General features: G+C 43.0%; 1 non-coding gene across 1 annotated transcript; it reads right to left on the bottom strand.

Annotated features, from left to right (window-relative positions):
• Positions 1 to 1,338: 1,338 nt before the first annotated feature.
• Positions 1,339 to 1,400, bottom strand: LOC117720280 (U7 small nuclear RNA). The gene has a single exon (XR_004608295.1). It is a non-coding gene; the product is annotated as a U7 small nuclear RNA (small nuclear RNA).
• Positions 1,401 to 24,590: the final 23,190 nt, after the last annotated feature.

Raw genomic sequence — 24,590 nt, 5'->3', positions numbered from 1 at the left:
ACTCTGGGGGGGGGGGGTTTCCTTGTTTGTTGTTGTTTATTTTTTAGATTGCAATTTATTTATTTTTTATTTAAATTATTTATTTCACAACCCAATTACAGTTTCCCCTCCCTCCTTTCCTCCCAGTTCCCCTCAACCCTTCCCTCCCCCCATTCACGTCTCTTCTGTTTCTCTTCAGAAAAGGACAGGCTGCCTGTGGACATCAACCAACCCTGGCATATAAAGTTGCAGTAAGACTAGGTGCATCGTCCCCTATTAAAGCTAGATGAGGCAACCCAGTAAGAGGAAAGGGTCTCAAAGGTGGGCAGCAAAGTCAGAGACAGCTCCTGTTCCCACTGTTACAAATTCTACATGAAGATCAAGCTATATAACTGTAACATGTGTGCAGACGGGCTACCTAGTTCCGTCTCATGCAGGCTCCCTGGTTGCTGGCTCAGTCTCTGTGAGCCCCTATGAGCTGTGGTTAGTTGATTCCATAGGTTTTCTTGTCATGTGCTTGACCCCTCTGTCCCTTATACCCCTTCCTGCTCTTCTTCTGCAGGATTCCCCCAAGCTTTGCCTAGTGTTTGGTTGTGGGTTTTTGCATCTGTTTCAATCAGTTCCTGGGTGAAGCCTCTCTGATGACAATTATGCTAAGCTCTTGTCTACAAATGTAACAGAATATCATTAGCAATGTCAGGGGTGGGCTCCCTCTCACAGCATGGGCCTCACACTGAACCAGTTATTGGTTGGCCACTCCCTCAATTTCTGCACCATCTTTACTCCAGTACAGGGGTATGCAGGACATAACCCTTGTATGCAGGGCACATTGTAGGTCAAAGGTTTTATGGCTAGGGTGGAGTCCCATTCTCTCCACTGGAAGTCTTGCCTGATTACAGGAGATGTCTGGTTCAGGCTTCATATCCCCCATTAACAGGTGTCTTAGCCATGGTCACCCTCATTCCTGGATTCCTAGATTCCTGGGAGTTTCCATTGCACTAGGTTTCTAGCTCATTCCAGAGATGGCACCCACCCCATTCCAGTTGTCTCTCCCAGTACTCTCTCCCTCCATCCATCCCACACTTGATCCTTCTGTTCCCATCCCCACTCCCACCTCTATCTTGTCCCTTCCCCCATCCATCCACAATGTCTATTCTATTTCCCTTTCTCAGTGAGATTCACACATCTTGAGCCATTCTTCTTGCTTATCTTCTTTGGATGCCAAGCACCAGCCTTGGTTTGATAAAGGTCCTGAGGAAGGAATGTTTGAGAAGGGCAGAAAAAAAACCACTCAAAGTCAATGATGGGGTGCAAGCTGACATCCCTGTAATCTGCTCAAGATAGCTCCCTAAACAACTCTTGTGTTTTCTGACCAAAGTCAGAAAACCTGAGAGAAAAATACTAAAAGAGGTGTGTTAGCTTTCTAAGTAGCTCTCTCTTATAGAACAAATCCCAGTCTTTTGTTCACATATCAATTCAGTCATTTCCCCCTGGTTCCCTTTTGATTATCTCACAAATCAGCATTTTATGACCTTAGCACAAAGATTCTTAGAAAAGGACAGCAAGTGCATTTTTTTAAGCATAGTGAATGAACTCAGAGATCTCCTGTCTTTGTAAACACAAACAATAACATAGCTTGGTTAGATCCCACCTTGAGATCACCATTTCTACCACGGTTGGACCTAAACTCAGAAAAGGCAGGTCTCCCATGAATATCAATCAACCCAGGCTGGCCTTGAACTCAGAAATCTGCCTGCCTTTGTAAGCACAAACAATAAGCTCAGCTGGGTGGGATCTTGCCCTGAGATCACCACTCCCTAAATCTTTTCCTTAATATATTTCTGATAAGTTGGCTCATTAGTGCATCTGCCTCTGGTTTTTTTTTTAGGTCTATGAAGCCCCTCATACAATTTATATTGCATCCTTATATTTTGCATAGTTGAGAAATCCTGTTTATATATTCTTGAACTCATGTTTTCAGAGTTCTTTCCCACAACCTTAAGGGCTGTCTTGAAGGTCACAGTGTTTACCATTTTGCTGAAGAACATAGATACATTTTCACTTCCTGGAATCATATTGTTCCTAGTTATCATAGAGTCATTAACCTTAGCAGGGAGAACATTTCCCAAAGGAGAAACATGAAGTAAAATATATAAATAATTATACAAACAAGCCTTACACCTAGCAAGCAACAACATTCTTGGAGGCCCATGCCTTGCTGGCTCTGCTCCTGTATTCAAAGCGCGTGTCCTGCCCTCCCTTCTCCAGCCATGCAAGACTTGGCATTAGGTCTGTAGGTTGTAGCATGATTATTTTTCATGGCTAATATCAACTTATAAGTAAGTACATACTATGTTTGTCTTTCTGAGTTTGTATTACTTTACTTAGGATGATTGTTTCTAGTTCTTTCTGTTGGCCAGCAAATTTCATGCTGTCATTGTTTTTAACAGCAGCTAAGTAATACTCTATCATATAAATATATCACATTTTCTTCATCTATTCTTCAGTTTAGGAGTATCTAGGTTGTTTCCAGTTTCTAGCTATTATGAATAAAGCTGCTAAGAACATAGTTGTGTCAGTGTCATTGTGGTATGGTAGAGCATCTTTTGGGTATATGCTTAGAAGTGGTATATCTGGGTCTTAAGGTATGATTGATTCTTAGTTTTTTTGAGAAACCAAATTAATTTCCAAAATGGTTGTACACGTTTTTACTCCCACCAGCATTGGAGGAGTGTTCCCCTTGCTCCACATTCTCACCAGCATGAGCTGTTGCTTGAGTTTTTGATCTTAACTATTCTGATGAGTGTAAGGTAGAATCTCAGAGTTGTTTTGATTTGATTTTCCCTGATGGCTAAGGCTGAACATTTCTTTAAGTGCTTCTCAGTATTAGAAATTCCTCTGTTGAGAATTTTCTGTTTAGATATGTACTTAGTTTTTGGGGTTTTTTTGGTCTGTTTTTGTTTGTTTGTTTGTTTGTTTTTCGAGACAGGGTTTCTCTGTGTAGCCCTGGCTGTCCTGGAACTCACTCTGTAGACCAGGCTGGCCTCAAACTCAGAAATCCGCCTGCCTCTGCCTCCCAAGTGCTGGGATTAAAGGCATGCGCCACAACTGCCCGGCTGTACTTAGTTTTAAAATTGTATTATTTGCTTTGTTGATTTCTAGTTTCTTAAGTTCTTTATAAATTTTGGATATCAACCCTCTGTCATATGTGGGGTTGGTGAAGATCTTTTCTTATTGTGAAGGTTAACATTTTGTCCTTTTAACAGTGTCCTTTGCCTTACAGAAGCTTTTCAGTTTCATGAGGTCCCGTTTATTATTGTTTATTATTATTATTTATTGTTGATCTTAGTGCCTGTGGGATTTGTGTTCTGTTCAGGAAGCTGTCTTCTGCAGGGTGCACATTTTTAATTGCAGGCAGCAAAGTAGGAATGAGGAGGCAGTGGGCTGCTGTGGGTGGTTCTAATTTGCAGTTTCTCATATCAGGCATTATCCTGTCTCTAGTTTCCTGCTTCTGCCACTGTCTCCCTCGGGAAATGAAGAAGAGTTAGGAATCCTCAGGTTCTTCTGTTTTCACACATACTCTCTCCTCACAGAATCTGAATTCCAGCTTCACAGTGGCAACCTCAGCAGGTAGAGCAGACATGGAGCCTGGCATGCATGATGCCCTTGGTTCCATCTTGAACAATATACACCTTTTTTTTTCTTTTACTTCACAGGCTTCCCTAAAATATTTCTAAAATGAAATTTTAAAAAAGAAGATAGTGGGGCTGGTGAGATGACTCAGTGGTTAAGAGCACTGACTGCTCTTCCAGAGGTCCTGAGTTCAAATCCCAGCAACAATATGGTGGCTCACAATGAGATCTGATGCCTCTTATGGGGTATCTGAAGACAGCTATGGTACACTTACATATAATAAATAAATAAATAAGTAGATAAATAAATAAATAAATACATTAAAAAGAAGATAGTAAGCTGGGCAGTGGTGGCACACGCCTTTAATCCCAGCACTTGGGAGGCAGAGGCAGGCGGATTTCTGAGTTCGAGGCCAGCCTGGTCTACAGAGTGAGTTCCAGGACAGCCAAGGCTATACATAGAAACCCTGTCTCGAAAAAACAAAACAAAAAAAAAAAGATAGTGCCGATTCATTATATACCAGAGAACTTTCCTGGTTAATTCTTGCCAAGTCTTAGTGCTATGGATAACTAAACACAACAACTGTTGTGTTTAGTTACTCTTAAGTCACTCAAGGAAGTTGCTTTCAGTTGAGGAGGGAGGAGGAAGAGGAGGAGGGGTGTGTGTGTGTGTATGTGTGTGTGTGTGTTCTCAGGTATCGTTCCTGTTTTGACACTATCTATCTTAATTTTTGAGACAGGGTCTCTAGTTGGAACGTGGGACTCACTGATTAGGCTATGTATGCTAGGTAGCCAGAAAGTCCCAGGGATCAACTGACCTGACTCTGCCTTCCCAGCACTGAGATTATATGCACATACTAGCATGCAGGTTGTTTGTGTTTATTTTTATTTATTTATTTTTGGATTTTCAAGACAGTTTTTCTGTGTAACCGTGATTGACTGTAGTGGAACTTGAGCTATAGAGTAGGCAGGCCTTGAACTAAGAGATTCAGCTGCCTCTGCCTCCTGAGTGCTGGAGTCACAGGCGTGCGCCACCACACCTAGTAGGTCCTCATGTTTCTGTGATGAGCACTTTACCAACTCAGCTGTCTTTGCAGCCCTGGGAGGAGTTAATTTTTAAAAATTATCTCCACTCCATCCAAAAGCAGAAAACTGAAGTTATGGCTTTGGCAGGAAGAGGGGGGACAATCTTTGAGGTCAGCACAATCCTGTCAATACTAAGTTAGAGAAGTTGGAAAGTTATGCCTTTCTACTTCGCCTCATCTTGTTCTCAGTAATTGCTTCCTTTCAACCATGAAGTTGTTTAGTGTGGGAGACATATTCCAAGGCTTCTCTTTATATCCACTGCTGCAAGATCCCATTTTAGCATAATTACAGTCTTGGGGTTGAAAAGACAAGCTCACTCTATCTAGCTCTGCAGCTGGCTTTCTCAAATGACAATGGGATGTTCACCAGCTTAGTAACTGCAGTGCAGGCTGTCAGCTGGGGAGAGGCCCTCAGGCCCTTGCTTTGTCTGTATTTCCTCCCTGGAAAGGGGAAGTGGTTTAGAGCATTGGAGGAAGGGAGCTATTTATTCTCCTGGGGGCTTTTAAAGGGTCCCACTGAACTCTCAGTGCAGAGTTAAGAATCGAGAATCAGAGCTTATTCACCTACATGCCTCAAAGAGACAAAAGACAAACAACAAAAGCATAAAAAGCCAAGTTGTGCAAGGCCTTCCCCCTTGTTATGTTCTTCTGTGTGAGGAGACTGATGAACGTCTGCACGCTCTCACCTTCTTTACCACATGTGACTCCATACTCAGCTTGGCCACTCACCACACACATCCTCTCCATAATCTGAAGTACCAACGGCCCAGCTCAACCCTCTGTCATCCGTGCAGAGACTCAGCTTCTCAGAGACACTTTTCCTCGGCGCTGGTTCAGTTGTGCTGTCCTTGCTCTGAGCCCTTGTCCTTCCTGCACACAATTTGCTTGCCCACTCCCCTTTATCTCGTGTATGACATCCTTGGTTTAAGTCTTTATATACTTCAATTCTCAGCCGCAGGGAAGCTTTGGAATGGCCTGTGTACTTGTTAGGCCTCCCTACCACATTTCTTCAAGTTAAAAAATACTTCCCTGACCACAGTTGCCAGTATGGCTACATTCACCTGCGTGAGCATCTTTGCCTGGTTCAGCGTCGTGATATGATGCTAGCTCACCCCTTGCTTGAGTTACCAGGCAGTGTCACACTCTTAAAGATTTCAGGTCGGCGTTCTCATAAAAAGGAAATGAACAAAAGACCTTGGAAAAAGCAATCCACATGTGACAGAGACTAAGATCATGAAAGGGCTTTCTGCCCTGGTCCAATTTAAATATTCCTTGTCCCAGAGGTGGGGCGCCCTATCTGTTGTTATTGGGTGGAGTGGAGGTGCTGTGGTGCCTGTCAGGTAACATTGGAAATGCTTGGAGATCTTCTGATTGTCGTGACTGGTGTAGAATTAACTAGCATCTGGTCCCTGACAACAGATAGTATATGCCAAGGTTAGCTAACTCTACAGGTAACCAAATCCCTCTGGAGTTCAGTGTCACCTATTTCCCTATTATCAAATCCTACACAGTATTCAAAACTTGCTTCAACCCTTCTCTCCCAAGGTTGTTTTTGCTCTCCAACTCTCAGCGAATATATCAACTACCATTCTGTCCAGAAGCAATGCACTGTCCTCCTTGTGCTCTATAGGCCCTGTGACCCTGTCTTTATAGGATGCTGTTTCAGGTCACTGGGCCCATGTTATGCTGCTCATGTGCACAGCACTAAACACAGGGCCCTGCACACATGACACAATTAGTGAAGGCTGGATGCCCCGCTGAGGGGGAATTCGAGGGTGGGGATGTGAGAGTGGGTGGATGGGTGGGGCACACCCTCATAGAAATAGGAGGAGGGAGAATGAGATAAGAGGTTTGGGGGGGATGGGGAAAGGGGATAACATCTAAAATATAGATCAATAATAAACAATAATAAACAAAACAAAAACAGATAGTGGAACTGGCTATCACAGTCCAGCATTTGAGACTTTTGGGCAGCAATTTAATATTACCCGTATTACTGGATTCCTTATAAATGTCAAGGACAAGGGACTGTGGAAGGGTCCCATGGAACTTTAAAACAATATCTTTATAAAATAAAAAAGGAGGAGGTATATCCCCATATACCACAAATATATTTAAATCATGTTCTTTTTATTTTAAATTTTTTTTAAAAAAATTGGATGCCAAGGAACTTTCTGCTGAGTGTCTATGGCACCCTAAAACTAGGCATACTTATGCCTAGGTGAAAGGGAAGGATCCATTTACTGGCATAAGGCATGATCCCAATCAGGTATTTAATATGGGGAAGAGGGCATGTTTGTGTTTTTTCTGCAGGATGCTGAAGGAGCATGCTTTCCTATACCCCTGATAGGATAAGTGAATGTTTCTAATTCAAACGTGAACCCATTAGCATAGAAGCTTGCAATTGAAGTAGTAGAGGAAGAAGTTGCTACAGACTGAGACTTGTCAAGCGAATCCCATTCAAATGCAGAACTAGAGGAAATGTGAAAGAGGGGTAGCTCTCAGGATATGGTCCTTAAGGTGACAAAGAATGAGTCTACACTGGAGTCCTCTTTTCTGTGTGTAAGTGTGTGTAGCCCTGGCTAGCCTGGAACTCATTTATGTAGACCAGGCTGGCCTGTCTCTGCCTCCTGAGTGCTGGGATCAAAGGTGTCCACCACCACTGCCCAGATGGATTCCTTTTCACGTATATACAAACATATACAAAATGTATCATCTTAACTGCTCTTAAGCACACCGTTCTATGACATTAAGGGGACACACACACCATGTGTAGTTATCACTACCGTCTTTTCCCAGATCATCTCCCCTGATTAAAAGTCTATACACAGTAAGGACAATGGCTCTCAGACTTATGAGAGACAGGCAATTTGTCTAGATAAAGATGACACTTGATGTAGTAGTTCTTTTTCTCACATCTGTGTGCTGAGATCTGGCCCAAGTTACCTCCTATTGTGTAAGGCAGTGATGTGCAAGCTGGCCCTTGACCTAAGCACCTCCATTTTATGGAGAAAAACCGGGCTTGAGAACTCACAAAATCCACCAGATGGAGAAAGAGTATCATATCCTTGCCTGGACCCACAAAAAGAAAGATACTTAAGACTGATTGTGACAATCTGAGAATTCTGTGTGTATGTCAAGAGACAAACCAATGGTCAGAGAGCTCCCAAATGTCTCGGGGCCTTCAATTCAGCTGCACTGTTGACATGGACTATTAACAATTGCCATCCATTCACCCATCTGGGTCTGGTCATGTGCCTCATCTCTAGAGTCGCCATGGTCCTGCAGTTTACCGACACAGACCCCTCAGTCCTAGACCTCACCTCTGCAGCTTAACTTGGCAGCTCTTACATATTTTATCTGACCCCTCATTGACTTTCTCTAAATCAGCATCTGCTTTCTTCTCTGCCTTCAGTAAACTTCTTTAACCTTTTTGTAGCCATTTAGTAAAAACATATACATGCACACACACAATAAAGATACATAGTTATTGTGTGATAGGTAATGTGTGATCTAAGAGTTAATATTAGTAATTAGGATGGGATGAACCTATATTTGCCAATGCCCAGATACCATGAGAAATATGAGCTACTTAGCAAATTATAGTCAATGAAACTAATGTAGTCTGTGAATGTATTGTTTGTTATTCAGTAAGTCCTGACGTGGTGGAAGGGTAAACATGTCTGTTTATGTTTCTGACCTAGGGCAATCTCAACACTGTAACAGAATACTCAACAAAGGCAATTTAAGAAGAGGGGGTTATTTTGCTCTGTTTGAGGAGATACAGCCTATGGTTGTAGACAAGGCTTGGCAGCAGGAGTGGCACCAAGCAGCTTACTGCTTCCTCTTTAGGAAGCAGAGATGAACACTGCTGCTCAACACATGCTCTCCTTTTCCCCTTTTAGTAAGTCAAGGCTCCCAGCCTCGGAATTGTGCCTCTCAGCATTCAGGGCAGATGGCTCTCCATTAGTTTACCTCTGTGGAAACACTCTCACAGACAGGCCTCTTAGGTGATTCCAAATCCATTCCAACAGGCAGTGAAGATTCTCCTTTAGACTTGGTATAGCCGCTGTGAGTGGCATAGAACAACCATGTCTTGGAATCTTGGAGGGAGGACCTGCGCTTTCTCCTCCCCTCCACCTTTAGCCACCACTGAACGTCCGTGAACCTAAGCCTGGTTATTCCAGAAAACCTGTATGTGAGGAGTCGTGCTGCATCTGCCCTTTTGTGACCTATTCACTCTGTGTGTCTTCATGTCCCATTAATGTTATATGTCACAACTTCTCTCTCTCTCTCTCTCTCTCTCTCTCTCTCTCTCTCTCTCTTTAAGGAGTCTCTTTTTCCCCCAAGGGCAGAAAGTGGGGGGATTTGATACAGGGTTTCTTTGTGTAACCCTGGCCATCCTGGAGCTCACTCTAGCCTCGAATTCTAAGATCTACCTGCCTTTGCCTCCTGACTGCTGGGGTTAAAGGTGCATGTCCCACCGGCCAAGGAGAAGGAGTCTTATGTAGCCCAGGCTGGACTCACACTCACAGCTAAGGATAACCTTGAACACCTGAGTAACTATATAGTAATTATAGTTTTGTATATTTTAAATATTTATTTATTATTATTAGTCCATGATGTGCATGGGTGTGCAGGCCACTACATGTATGTATGTGTCAGAAGGAGGACAACTTTGTGATGTCAGTTCTCACCTTCCAACATAATGGGTTCTAGGTTGTCAAGCTTGAAAATCCCTTTACGAGCTGAGCAGTCTCATTGGCCCAGTGATTTGATTTCCAATGTTTTGGAAAGTTACTGTATTATTTTCTGTAGCATCTGTATTGCCTGTAGTTTCTAATTTCTCCACATTCTCACCAACACTTGTTATTTTCTGAAGGGTATTTTATAAAATAATAACCATCTTAATTGGTACAAAATGATATTCATTGTGCAACTGTGTCTTGGTATCTTGGAGGAAGGACCTGCGCTTTCTCCTCCCTCCACCTTTAGCAACCACTACATGTCCGTGAACCTAAGCCTGGCATTTTCATATTGATTAATGATATTAAATACCTTTTGCTATGTTTGCTGGCCACTTGTATATCTTCTTTGGAAAATATCTATTCAGTTCCTTTGCCTAAGTGTGCATGCATGTATGAGTGTGTGTGTGTGTGTGTGTGTGTGTGTGTGTATTTATGTGTGCATATTTGTGTATGTGATGTTGCACTTTGGTTTTCAGACACCATCCATTATTTTTCTTTAAGACAAGTTCTCTTACTAACCTAGAAGTCACCAAGTAGCCTAGGCTGGCTGCCCACCATGCCTGTCTTTGCTTCCCCAACTCTGAAGTACAAGAGTAGTCCCCGACTCCAGCTTTTCCTTTGCTTAGTTTTTAACTGTTTGGGTTTTGTTACATATGGTAGATAGCAATTCTTTAGCATATAAAAGGTTTTCATACATTTTTTACCATTCTATGAGCTGTCTACTTGCTTGTTGATAATGCCCTTTCATGCAAAAAGAAATTAAATTTCGATAAAGTCCTTATATGTACTTATATGTAACATATATATTTTTCTATTGACCTTTCGCTATTGAACAGTCGTGGCACTCGTCAAAAATGGTGATGAGGATGGCTCAATTGGTAAAATGCTTGCCTTGCAAGCATGAAGACCTGAGTTCAATCCCTAAGCCCACATAGAAAAGCCAGGCATGGTGGTATAGTATGTAACCTCAGGGGTAAGGAGACACGGAAGTCTCCCTGGGCACACTGGCCAGGCTAGCCTAAGTTGTTATCCCCAGAACAGAGAGAGACTCTGTTTCAAAAAGACAAGGTGAACAGCTCTTGAGGAGCAACAACTGAATTTGATCTCTGGCTTCCACACATATATGTTCACATATGTGCACGTGCGTGTGCACACGCACACACATGCTCACAAATACAAGCTCACACAAGCATTAAAACAAAGAGAGAAAGAAAACAAGAAATTTGAGGCTTGCTTTAAGGAGTTTGTTTCAGTGCTGAGATAAGAATGGTTAAAATTGAGGAGAACAACAATTAATGCCTCCCTTGACTCTTGTCTAACTCTTACTCCTAAGTAAGCACACAAGTTTTGGATCTACCTTAAAAGGTAAGATTCGCTTGGCATCAGGAACATGTATTTGTGACACTCCATGGTCAGTGACTCACATCTCCATGCTTCCTGGGCTGTACTTTGTCCAAGTCAACAATGGCCACTCAGAAAGCCTACAAAGTTTGATCAAATGCAGATAGACTCTTATATAAATAATCACCATAGCTATGTTGATGCATCTTCATCTTATTCAGAATGAAAAGTCAAGCTGACAGTGTGAGAGGCTGACCTGAGACGGATGAATCAGTAGAGGCAGGTTTAGGAGCATTGCTGTGTCAAGGTTTTAATCAGAACAAGGAGTGTGTCCCTATGGCGAAGAGGTCTGCCTCTTAGAATTAGCTCTCCTCCAGTGGATAGAAGGAGCCTGCACAGACTTGACTCCACCAAGGAAAACCTCAGATTTGCCTTTCTTCCTTAGATTTGTGCTGTCTCTCATATGAAATTAAAAACTTGTGAAGTGTAAGCCCAGCTCTTAGATTTGTTCTTTCTTCCTCTAGCCCCTCCCTGCTAGTTCCTTAAATCGGAGACCATATTTTTCTAAACAGAAACTTATCTTTATCATCATTGCCATCATTAATGTGTATGGGTATTTTGACTGCATGCATATCTATGTCTGGTGCCCAAGAAGGTCAGAAGTGGGTGTCGGATTCCCTGGAGTTACAGATGGTTGTGAGGTACCGTGTGGGTGCTGGGAATGGAACCTGGGTCATCTGGGAGAGCGGCCGAGTCAGCTCTCCAGCCTCATTAATCACAGTCTCGAGATTTTCCACATAAAACCCCGACTCTCCTGCTTCTTTGCTTTGCTTTTGCTTCAGCATGGGCGCCATCACCATCAAGAGATCCCCCCCCCCAGCTCCAGGTCTGTTTTAAAGCTAATTACAAATCAGTCTCAGTAAGGCACAGTTCTCTACCTCTCTTGCTTCCCCAGGGCTCAGTGACTGAAACACAGGAAGTACCCACCAATACTCTTTTTAATTAACTTCTGTTTGCTTTCCCACTCTGTTTAAAATGGAAACGTTTTTAAACTGGAATATATTTGACGGGATTGATTAAAATTGTTTTAACTCCCAGAGTTCAGCTCTAGGAAATCTGAGACCTTGCCCAGATCTCAGAGGTTAAAACAGCAAACACCCCTAACTGAACCACTACTGGGGAACTTTTTAGTTCAACTCCTCAGGCAGGGTGTTTACGTGGGCTGCCTCTGCCCATGAGACACACCCACCTCGTTGTGAAGAACAGAATAAGCACATTTTAGCCCTTCGCTTTAACGTGCTCCAGGGAGGTAGACAGCTCCATTAGTCGATGTCACAGAAGAGAAATGTACCCGAAGTAGTTGCCCAAAAAAATGCTCAGTGAGCATCAAAGAGCCACATTCTGCTTTACAGATTATTAAGCAGACTATTTAAAACTACTGCAACACTCTTTTTTTTTTCCACTGCAGATTGTTGAGCAGCAGCTAGGAGCAGCTGTCTTTCTCTGATACCCTGCAGTGTCGCCCACAGGAACTTCTTCCTTCCGTTCAAAGCACTAAAAGGTGTGAAAGGGTACATTTAGCAGCCCTCGCATTTAGGATTTGACTGAGGGTTTTATGTACAGACACTAATGGACCCACGAAAGATAAACATCTGCATTTAGATGCATCAGTCTGTATGTCTGCTATACATACAAATGCGCCATACTCATACTTGGTACATGTGTATCTTTCTGAGAGTTAGGACCTGAATCTAAGCCATAGTGTATTTTATCTCAGTGTGTGTGGAAGGAGAGGGGAGGGTACGTGTGTGTGTGTGTGTGTGTGTGTGTGTGTGTGTGTGTGTGTGTGTATGTGTGTGTGTGTGTGTCTGTGGGCTAAAGGACAATTTTTGGATGTCATTCTTCAGGAACTGCCTATATATATATTTTTTTAATGCATTTGTCTGCATCTGTGAGTGAATGTATGTCATATGTGTCATATATACATGTGTGTGCAAGAAGCCAAAAGAGGGTGTCAGATCCCTGAAACTGGAGTTGCAAGTGGTAGTCACTGCCTAACATAGCTCCTCTGGGACAGTAGCAAGCTACCTAAACACTGAGCCATCTCTCAAGGACCCCATTTTGTTTTTTAAGACAGGGTCTCTCACTGGCCTGACACTCATGGATTTGTTTATGGCTGGTCAACCAGGGAGGCCCAGGGATCTTGCTGTCTCTACCTCTCCAGTGCTGGGACTGCAAGCACAAACTACTGTGCCTGTTTTGCCTGTTTTATAACATGGGATTTGACTTAGGTCCTCCAGTTTGTGCTGGCAAATAAGCTTTCTCTTTAGCCCGACAATGTATTTTGTAAATGTGACATTTTGCTTTATGTGTTAGAAAAGTTGACCATTTCTAAGTAACAATGTTTGTGTGGCTTCCTTTGGGTTGTTGTTCGGTTGTTTGGTTGTTTTTTGTGTCTTGGGGCAGTTTCTCTATGTAGCCCTGTCTGTGCTGGAAATCACTTTCTAGGCCAGGCTGGCCTTGAACTCAGAAATCCACCTGCCTCTGCCTCCTGAGCATTGGGATCAAAGGTATGCGTCACTTATGCCCAGATTTTTGTCTGTTTGAGTTTTTGTTGTTGTTGGTTTGGTTTGGTTTGGTTTGGTTTTTGGTAACAATGCTTTTTAAAATATATTTTAATTAATTTATTTTGTGTGCATGTGTGTACGTAGACATGTAGACATGCTTGTGCCATAGCACATGTGTAGACATTAGAGATCAGCTTGCAGGAGTCAGTTCTTTCTTTCTACTGTGTGGGTCTCCAGTCACACCTGGGTCTCCATGCTTGGCAGCAGTGCTGTCACCCTCTGAGTCACCTCACCAGCCCATCAACTATCCTTTGAAATAAGATTTCACAACGATCTGCCTCAGAGTTAATCTGACTGATAAAAACTGAAGATCCACAGGAATAGGGCCAAGGGGACCTCCCTTGTAGCAAACTGTGCGGGAAATGGCCCCTTTCTTATTCATCTTATGTCTAAGACGAGTGTGTTCAAAATCCCCCTTAGGAGGACTGGGTTCCCCTCCAATCTGTAATGGAAAGAAGGAGGGAGGGAGGGAGGGAGGGAGGGAGGGAGGGAGGGAGGGAGGGAGGAAAGGGATCACTTATTCTCATACGTAGACAGAGCTACGTGTAAAAAATAAGCCCAGTAACATTGTCAGGCAGTTATAACATAGCTGCCTCGTCTTGCTCTGATTTTTTGTAAGTGTTCCCCAAAATGAGATGAAGTCTGGTGCTCCAGTCCTATGGCTAGGTTTTCTCATAGCTCCCTGAGAGCAGAGAATCCACTTCAGCCACTGTTTAAGAGATGCAGCATGCTTTATTAGTCACAAATGGACTTCTGGTTAGTTCTTTTTTTCTTCTGGCCACTGAGCTTCCTGGATTGTTACAACAAAAGGCAACAGACAGGCATTTGGCTAACTCGTTTCTGTGGAGGCAGCTCTTCCTGGCTTCTCACAAGGCAGGGGTTTGGAGAAAGAAATGTCTACAGTTTCTTTCTACTTTCCTAAAGGCATCAACCTATCATCTTAGGGTCCCTCCCTCATGCCTTGTCCAGCCTTCACTGTTTCTGAGGCTTGATGCAAAGGCAGTCACTGCAGTGTTCAGGTCTCAGCTTTTGAGTTTAGAGGAAACACAGTTCAGTGCATCTCAGCTGCTGGCTTGGGGATGAAGAAGTGACTGCTTCAATCCACAGTGATATATTACTTGACAAGAAAAAAAAATACAAACTTGATACACAAACCAGCATGAATCTAGAATTACGGTGCTAATTGATACAAACCATGCAAAGTCATGTATGATGATACTCACCATATAACTGTTGAAAGAAGGCAAACCTGAGGGACCCAATACAAATCAGCACTTTCTGGGGCTTGGGGAAGTGTTTCACTAATAGCGATATGTCTAATATCTGATATGATGCCGATACAATAAGGATGAAGTGTTTGGTGTGAGGGAAACATTCTATGTCTTGGTTGTCATGGTGTTTACATGACTTTGTTCTTGTCAATAACTGAAAACTTCTACACTACAAAGGTGACTTTACCATAGTCAAATTATATATAACTTAAAAATCTTAAGAATGATAAAAAAAAAGACTATCTTTATCAGCTAGTGTTCAAATTCTAACCAATAATGTCTGATGATGATACAGCAGTTCTTCCCTAATAAGGTGAACTTTTTTTTTAAATCAATTTTTTAAAAATTTAACCCTCCAGAAAAAGAAAATTACTTAATAAAGCAGTGAAATGCAAGAAATTAAATAGAAGTTTAGGAAATGATTTGTGTGTAGGAGGAGGAAGAGCTGCACATGTATGTACATGTATGTACATGTATGTACAGGTGTGTTACCCTGCATGCAGGTGTAGAGGTGAGAGGTCAACACTGAGTGCCTTTCTGTATTGTTCTCTGCTTTAGTCTTTTTAAGATTTAGTTTTACTTATGTGTACGTGTGTGCTTTTGTCTGTCTATATTTCCATTTTGTCTGTGGGAGTATGTCGTGGGTGGGTAGGTGGCTGCAGAGACAGAAAATGGTGTTGAATCTTCTAGAGATGCCCTTGTGTTACAAGACACAGTCTCACACTGAGCCTGAAGCTTACCATTGGACTAGACTGGCTGGCCATAGAGTCCTAAGGATTCTCCCTTAGCACTGTGGTCTCAGTGGTATTGTACCCAGCGTTTACAAGGGTACTGGGGATCCCAATTCAAGCCCGCATGCTTGTACTGTAAGACCCCCCCCCACAAGGGGACCCTCACCCAAGTCCGGACCTGCGCGCCCCAAGGACACACGAGAGACCTTCTTGATGCAATTGCAGAGGAGGTTTAATGACGAGGGCCCTCGGGCTGGAACATATCTCACACAGGAGATAGAGGTTCCGGCCCTGGACCCAGGGAACTTGGGATATTTATCTGTAGGGGTTGGGGAGAGCGGGAAAATTTGGCGCGGTTACATATGATTGGATATTTCAAACATCAGCAACTTGCAGAACTGGCAGAACTTGTAGAAACTCGGACCTCCCAGAAAAGGGAGGGAGAGAGAAGTAAACACCAGATAGCCCATTACTCACTTGGGCTTGTTTGGACTTGTCTGGGCACGCCCTTTTTGCCTTTATTTTTTGTCACCCTGCCCCTGCAGGGGCTTAATATTTTTATTATGACTATATTTAACAAATTGTTGGTGGTCTTTGCTGACCATGAATTTTTGTTATTGTTACAATGCTGCTTTCAAATTTTGTTCTCACAGTACATTTTACCCACCAAGCCATCTCCATGGACCCCTAGGAAAAGATGTTTCCCCCACGAGTTTAAATGTCCTTCGTGTAATCCTACAAAAGAGAGGTCACCGACTAAGACTCCAAGCCCACAAATGAGTGATGATACTAACAAAGCTAAGATAGAAATCTTTAGAAACAAAGCTCTGTTTTCTTGTCCAGAAGCAGCTTTTAAAAGAAGATGAACAAAGACATCAAAGTGCCGGAGAGAACATGAACCCAGCCTGTTGTGTCCGCAGCCTACTGTGTCCGGCAGCTTCTCAGAGGGAGGGATCAAGGGTTCCGTTCTTCAAACCATGCCCCATCTATACCTCACCTCTCTCTATTTTCCTGCCAGGTGTCCACGCAGCAACCAAACATAATTGGAAATAATATCACCACCCAACAGGAGAGTAAAAGAGTGAGCAACGCCTTTGTTATATCAACACTAAAAGCTTTTTAAAATCCCCACCAAGTAGGAAATAACAGACGGAAGCCACCGTCCCCAGTGGAACCATTCCTCAGAGGAAGCAGGTGACATGGCATTGATAGGCTATCAGACTGAGCATGCAGGGGAGTTCCTAACACAATAATCCAGGAGGAGTTTGTCTATTTGAATACTTTTAGGGATAAAAAAAAAAAAATCCTACCATCATGCTCAAAAGTTCTAAAGAGGCCACATTTTCCAGGGTGAAAGTAAAAATGACTTTGCTCTAAATAACATCTCACCCACCCACTCTTTCCTTACTGGACAGAGCCCTCCCACCGCAGGCTGGGAATAGCTGACTCTGCATCTTGGCACAATGGGTTGGAGTAGGTACTCAAACATTGGCCGCTAAGTTTCCAACCTATTCTGAAAGGCAGGTGGAGGTGGGGATGGAGATTGACAGGTGAGCCTGCAAGCTGAAGATCCAGGGAACCCACGTCTCACCTAACCGGAACATTGTGTCTTTACTGTGAGGCTGAGTGCTGTGTGTGTTGGGGCTGATGTACATGGAAAGAAAGCTTTGCTGCTCTGCGAGATGGCTGGGATTCGGGTTTGTTGTTGCCTAGCCTGCAGCTGCAGAAAGCAACTCTGAACTGTCTTTGTCAGGTTGGCGCCACTCAATGACCCCCCTAGAACTATCCATTCCTCCTCCCCTCTGGTCATTTTTACTGTACTTTCCGGGCTCCCTGATAGCAGAGGAGCCTGTTACTCCGCAGCTAATGTTTTGCATTCCCGATGACAGCTCTCTACTCACACCACTCCGCCCTCAAATCCATGCCACAGAACACCACCTATCAGTTCCTAAGGGACAGGAAGAGCACACTCCTCAGTATGAGCTCTCAGCCTCATGATTCGTGTATGCAAACAATTTTTCCTGCGTCCACACTAAGCTCTGTCTAATGAGGCTGAGTCCCATTCTTAGCTCTCCATCTTCACCAGAGATGGGACTAGCTATGCAACATTTTTTTTCTTCTGGCTTTATTAGAAACAAGAAAAGCTTGGCAATAAAAATAAATTGGTTTCTTTTTTTTTTTTTTTTTCTTTTTTTTTTTATCAAAATCCATGTGCGGGAGAGCTGTATCTATCCCCACTGCAGCCCCTATGTGAGAGGAGAGGGGAGAATCTATGCTTTAAGTCTGCAGGCTGAGGAATTCTGCCACTGTGGATGTAAATCACACGAATATTTGTGCTGCTACTGTGGGATACCGTATGGGGGAGGAGAAATCTCTGCTTTTGTTCTATTGGGGCCCATTTTTAATCATTGAGTCTTGGCAGGTCTGTGTCTCACCCAGAACTCCTCTTACTAACAGCTTGTTTCTATTCTTAGCCTGGTGAGAATATTTGACTCTGGGCTGTATTCTGGGAAAATCAGCTCAAGTCATTGAATGTGCAAGTCAGGACATTCATCTTCAAGGTGCATACATTACTGTCATGTAATACTGCAGCCTTCATAAATTGGTTTTTCATAAGAAAGTCTAATTTTTAAAGTATTGAATTTGCGGGGCATGATGGCACAAGCCTTTAATCCCAGCTCCTGGGAGGCAGAGGCAGGTGGATCTCTAAGTTTAAGGTCTCTCTGGTCTACAGTGCCAGTTCCAGGACACCAACAGAGAAACGCTGTCTCTAAAAACTAAAATAAGGAAAACCAAATAAAATTATTGCATTTATTATGAGTATTTATTTTTTGATGAAAAAAATTTCCTATCATCATAAGAAAGTGATCAGACCCAGTTCTATGAACACAAATAGACTTTTATGGTGGGGAATATAGGTTCTAGATCACTGGCGTGGTGTTGCCTTCTGCTTCCCCATGACAACTGCTATGCTCCACTGAAGAGCTTGTCACTGATGGAGCCTGAAGCAGAGCATTCTTGGGGACAGACCTTTTATTTTCATGCCAACTATTTGAAGTGTTGGATGTGCTCTTTGTGACAGAAGAGGAATATAAGTAATTCGCTTTAGTGTGAAATTGAAACTCATGGGTTTAGACTCTTTTGATATAGATTATAAGAATGCAATCTAAATCTAATGTTGAAATAGTCCCTCAGTAGCTGGAAGGGACAAGAGCTCCACAGATATCAAAAATTACATATACTCAAGTATGACATACAAAATGGCTTAGTATTTGCATAAAAGCTACAAATATCTTCCGGTGTACTTTAAATCACTTCAAATGGTCTACAAATAGTTGTTATACTCTACAGTTCAGGAAATTCTAAGGAATAGGAAAGTACATATTAAGTCTATGGGTACAGAGAACTATTATATTGTTTCAATATTAATTTCAGCTAAATAAACCAAGAAAAAACATAAAGTTACTGTGGGGTTTGGAGCAGGCTAGGCACACTGACTGGTACAAAGAGCCTTTGTTGTTCAGTATCACACATTTCTTAAATACCCAACAGAAAAGGTTACTCTTATGAGGTTATCTATGAGGTTAGCATGCATGAAGATTCTATATTTGATTCTTCAATTTTGGCATCAAAAACTTAAATATTGTCGTCTGCTCCTGGAAAATTTAATGGGTAAATGTATTCCAATAACTTCATCTTTGTTACTGTACCTTCCCAAAAAAGCTATGCTTCGTTTTCAATGCCTACAACATGATACAAGTAACTTTTATTATTATCTGAAATCAGCGGAAGAGAGCAATTTGCATCAGCCATGTGTGGTTCTGTACCAAAGTACGTCTTGGTAGAACTGCTTGGATTATTTGCTTCAATTTTCAGAACCATTTTCCCCCAGCTAAATGTTCTGTTAGCTGTAGCTAGCCCAATGTTGGAGGAACAGTGCCATGGTCTCCACATAAATAGTTCTCTGGAAACCTTGAGGACCTAGCAGTCTTTGGTTATCTAACTCCAAACGGAAACTTTCAGCAGAGGAGCTGGAGAAGTTGGAAGAACTGGAGGAGGACCTGAAAAGTGGAACCACTTCTGTCTTTCTGTTGCTCCACCCCCTACAAGCTTTGGGACCCAGAACAAGAGTCTCCCCAAGATCCAGCTTGTTGTCTTTGTTTCAGAAAGCACCAAGAATAAGAAAGTTTGTACTCTTCTGTGGGAAAACTCTGCTAATTAAGGGCAGTCGAGATCCACCATGATGAAGGCTAGCCTCTGAGCTCTGTGGAATATAGAAGACTCCCTTCATTGTAAGGGCCTGTCTTTCTCTGACCTTTTCTGTGGAATTCAAAACTCTACCTGTGGAATGCCACATAAGCTTAGTTAGATTACAGGAGCAACTTCTCTCCTGATAGGAACCCATTCAGCTAGCACCTGAAATTCCTGAAATGCTTCCCCATGCTAATGAGGTATTCGGTACCCTAAGCCTTCAGCCAATGACCCTTTGCCTATCCTGGGTGTTCTTATTCCCAATTCCACAAATTATATAAGCCTTGAATCACCCCAAGTAAAGTTGATCTGACTCCCCGCAGCTGGTCCTGGTATGATCATTCACTCTAGGTACACACAGGACTTCTCCCCTCCCCCATCACCCACCCCTGCCCCCATTTGTCATCTCTGCTCCCATTGTCCTCACAAACCTGATGATCCCCGAGGGAAGAGAGAGCTACATTCTACAGCTGCATTTCTTGAATTCCCAGCAACCGGATGTGATGTTTCTCCTTCTGTGGCATCGCCTGTTTCCACCCACAACCACAGATGGACTCCATTCTGGTATCCAAAGGGGTCATTTCCTTCCGTTACTGAAGGCAAAGGCAGCGTCTTCTTTGCCTCGTGTGGGGGGGGGGGGGGGGGGGGGGAGTAGGTCTGGATCAGGATTCTTCCACAACTAGAAACAATGTATCAGAGTAGCTCCTTAATGAGAAGATTTTGATAATGAAAGAGAATTTTGAAATAGGCCCAAACTAATAAAAATAACAGGGCCCTGTGATTCCATTCCTTTTCCCTAACCTAAATAGTTAAAAGTGCCTGCCAGTAGGTTTGGGCCCAGTTAATTAGATACAGAGGAGGTGGAGTTACAAGACAAAGGCCTGTTAAAACATCCCAGACACTGACTGGCCAAGAGGGGAACTACACCTGCCCCCATGGACCGGGTGCTGATAGTCAAAAAAATAAAACAACCAATCGTGTGCACCCACTCGAAAGTTCCCCCTTTTCCCCACCCCACCCATATATAAACCCTAGACCCCTGAGCCGAGAGGTCAGTCCCTCTATCCCCTATGTGAGATATGGAGCTATGGACTGGCCCAGAGCTCTGTCTGATTAAACTGCCTCATGTGCTTGCATCAAGTTGGTCTCTTGTGTGTTTTTGGGTGCGTGCTATCCCGAGACTGGAGTGGAGTCCCCTGGGGTCCACTTCTGGGGAGTCTTAGACCTTTCAATAAAAGCTGTTTTTTTCTTTTGTAATCTCTAGGAGCTAATGTGTGACATAAACTTTTGGCCCTATGCAAATTTTTTAGAAGTAAATAAGAAATTGAAGCTATTGTTTTACATTTGATCATTATCAGTTTTAATAACCATTTTTAAAGTAGCTTGTTTTGAAACAAGCTTTGTGTTTCCGATCTCTTTCTCCCATCTGTTAGGTTTTGTAACAAAGCCATAATAGGCTGTTCTGAGGTTGGTTACTGCATTAATTAATGCACTGCTGTGCTAGAAATGCTTGCTTAGATGGCTTGGGGAAGTAAAGGGGTTTGAACTATGAATATTAAGCTACAATAAACATTTTTAAACCATAAACCATCTATGACACAGAATCAATTTTAGAATTAATGCATATTTCTTAGTTACAGTTATATTTTAAAGGATTAAGCCGAAGCAAAATATATTTGAAAACACTTACTGCTTAGAAAATGAAAGGATACACCAATGATGAAATTCAGCTATATATTTTTTCCTAAAAGATTTACTTACTTTTTTTTTTTATGCATGTGGGTGTTTTGCTTGCATGTATGTCTGGGTACCATGTGTGTGCTTGGTGTTAAAGGAGGCCAGAAGAGGTTATTGCATACTGTACTAAAACTGGCATTACAGATGGTTGTGAGCCACCAGGTGGATTCTGGGAGTCACACTCAGGTCCTCTGGAAGAGTGACCCGTGATCTTAACAACTGATTCATCTCTCCAGTCCCAAGACTCTTACATTTTAAAGTAATCCTTCATCTCTTGTTCCAGCATAAAGTTAACTGACTTCTTCCTTGGACTATAATATTGATAAAACAGTGTGTGTGTGTGTGTGTGTGTGTGTGTGTGTGTGTGTGTGTGTCTTATGTGTGTATGTGTGTGTGTGTGTGTGTGTCTTATGTGTGTATGTGTGTGTGTCTGTATGTGTGTGTGTCTGTGTGTGTGTCTGTATGTGTGTGTGTCTGTATGTGTGTGTATGTATGTGTATGTCTGTATGTGTGTGTGTCCATATGTGTGTGTTTTAAGGGCAGATAATTAAATTGATATGGAAGAGCTCACTGAAGACAGGGAGAGTTTCTGCTTCGATTAATAATTCTCTTTAAACCTTTCATTCCCACTAGAAAGGAAGACCTCATTTCCCTGACTTCCCAGTCCCTCAGCTCCCAGCTTCCGTTTTTCTGCCATAGATGACCTCGCCAATACCACACGTCACACCAACAGATCATCCTCTCCCAGAGTGAGCCCAATGTCTTCATCCCACTGCAGGCTCCCTTGGATCAGAGGAGACTTCTGAGGTTGAGAAGGAAAGACTCAGACCTAATGCATCACAGTCAGCAAGCTGATGTTTGCACAGCTTCTTCCCCATCATTAATGTCCATCCTGCTCCAATGCCACCACATCCACTCACTGACTCATTCCTGCCCCTGATTTTATGTACTGCCCTTTGTCATCAAGGGAGAAGAAAAACGGTCTATTATTTGAGAGATTTGGCTGGGGTAACATTATCAAATGCTCTTAGGCAGAGGCGGTTGTCAGTCTGCTTCTCGTTTTGTTGCTGTCATCGAGCTCCATGAAGTAAGTACTGCCTTTCTAGCATGTTATTTACAGGCTGGCATTAGCATACCACACATGCCTGAGTAATGCTTCTGCCCTTTGAGATCATATTCAGATGATGAATGGATGGATAATACATCCTAGCCTCTGAAGAAGCTGCACCAGCATTGAGCTATTATTGCTGAGGGAAGGTGAAAACTGCTTCGGTCCCCAAGTCAGATGTCCAGAAAGAGAAATGCCCCCCAAGGTACCAAGTGTACCCCTGGAACCCACAAACAGTTCAGATGCTGAAGCAATGATCTCACACTCATCTGAGTAATGCTCCTGTCCACAGCACACACTAATGCGAAGACTTCAAAGAGAGTGTGTATACGATAACGTAATAGGTTTAAGATTTACAGCCTACAAGCTCAAGTGGAAATAGTTGATTTCTCTACCACAGAATTCAACTTATCTCTAAGGCCCTCGTTTTTACTGATGGGAGGAAACTCCGTCTTACCACTCTCAAGATAACTAGGTATTTGAACTTTCAAAATCAGTCTCTTAGAGTAAATACTTAGTTCAGTTAAAGACTTTAACTTGGGGCTGGAGAGATAGCCCAGTGGTTAAGAGCACTGACTGCTCTTCCAGAGGTCCTGAGTTCAATTCCCAGAAACCATGTGGTGGCTCACAACCATCTGTAATGGGGTCCGATGCCTTCTTCTGGTATGTCCAAAGAGAACTACAGTGTATTCATATACATAAAATAAATAAATCTCTATATAAAAAGACTTTAACTCAATGTACTTGGAGCTAAGTTCAACAAACAGCCTTAAAGAGTCCCCTCTTCTCCCCCCACCAGGATAGGATATATCTGAATGGGAGAGAAAAAATGGCCACACCAGGTTGTGCCCCCAAATGCCTCTGCTCTTGCTGCAGCCTCGCATTCATAACTAAAAGATGTTTAGCTTTTCATCTGACCCCTCCACCCCTAGGTCAAGTGAGGCTTGGAGGCTCAACCTCATGTCCGTCCTTTGGCTGTCCACCCTACAGCCTGAGCTGTAGTCACTGTGTCCAAAGACAGGGCAATCTCTAGGGTGTCTACGCTTTGACTTGCTGGACTTGGAGTTCCTCCCCCTACATCTATGTTGTGATCATCTCTGGTCCCTGTGTGTATCTTTCCTTTCTGCTTGGTGTAGTGTAGGTGAACACTACCCTGACGGGTGACTTCTTCTCAGGAAGAATGAGAAGTCCCCTTTGGTCTAGCCTGGTTTAATCTTATCTAGAAGTTTGTCTGGAGTTGCACTGATAGGAGGACCTGGGAGCAGCACAAACACTCTCAGCTAAACTCTCTTGCCTTTCACCCTCTTCTTGTCATCTTGCCAAGTGTTGCTTGGGTGTTTGTTTGTTTGTTTGTTTTTTGTTTTGTTTTGTTTTTGAGATAGGGTTTCACTACTATCACATGGTCTGGCCTAGAATTCTAGATGTAGACCAGGTAAGCCTCAGACACAGAGATCTGCCTTGCTGGGATGAAAGGTGTGTACCACCACACTCCATAGCTGGCTTTGCCGGGTCTTTTTCCCTGGCAAAGAATGGAATCCATGCGAGCGCTCAACCTCAACCCTGAGCCCATATAGCATCTATACTCTCCTTTCACCACGGGGACCTGGTGTTATTCTCAACCCCATTCACCGTTCCCCAGTGAGTGTTCTGTTTCTCTCTTTCCCTGTCTCCCGTGAGGTGAACTTTTCCGCTTCACCACATGCCTCTCTCCATGATGTTCTTCCTCACCTTGGGCCCAGAAACCTTGGGCTGAAACTTCTAAATTCGTGAGCCAAAATAAGTCTGTCTTTCTTTCTTCTTCTTCTTTTTTTCTTCTTCTATTTTTCTCCAGTATTTTGTTACAAAACAGTTGGCTAAGACAGTCATGCCAGAGTCAGCCTGATGATTGTGGGCGGGGTCAGCCTGATTGTGGGCGGAGACTGTTGGCCTCTTAGCTCCCCTATTAGCAGTCTTCAGCTAGCCCTTGCCACAGGTGGAAGCCAGAAACGCTTACCATGTTGGGCAAAGGCTTGCTTTCCTTCTCACGGACAACTGCCAGCAGACGCTGACAGGAAGAGGCAGGACACAAAGCTGAACAGAA

Source organism: Arvicanthis niloticus, chromosome 14, assembly GCF_011762505.2.
Source record: "Arvicanthis niloticus isolate mArvNil1 chromosome 14, mArvNil1.pat.X, whole genome shotgun sequence".
Taxonomy (NCBI): domain Eukaryota; kingdom Metazoa; phylum Chordata; class Mammalia; order Rodentia; family Muridae; genus Arvicanthis; species Arvicanthis niloticus.
The sequence above is the reverse complement of the archived record's forward strand: the minus strand, read 5'-3'. Positions and strand labels throughout refer to the sequence as shown.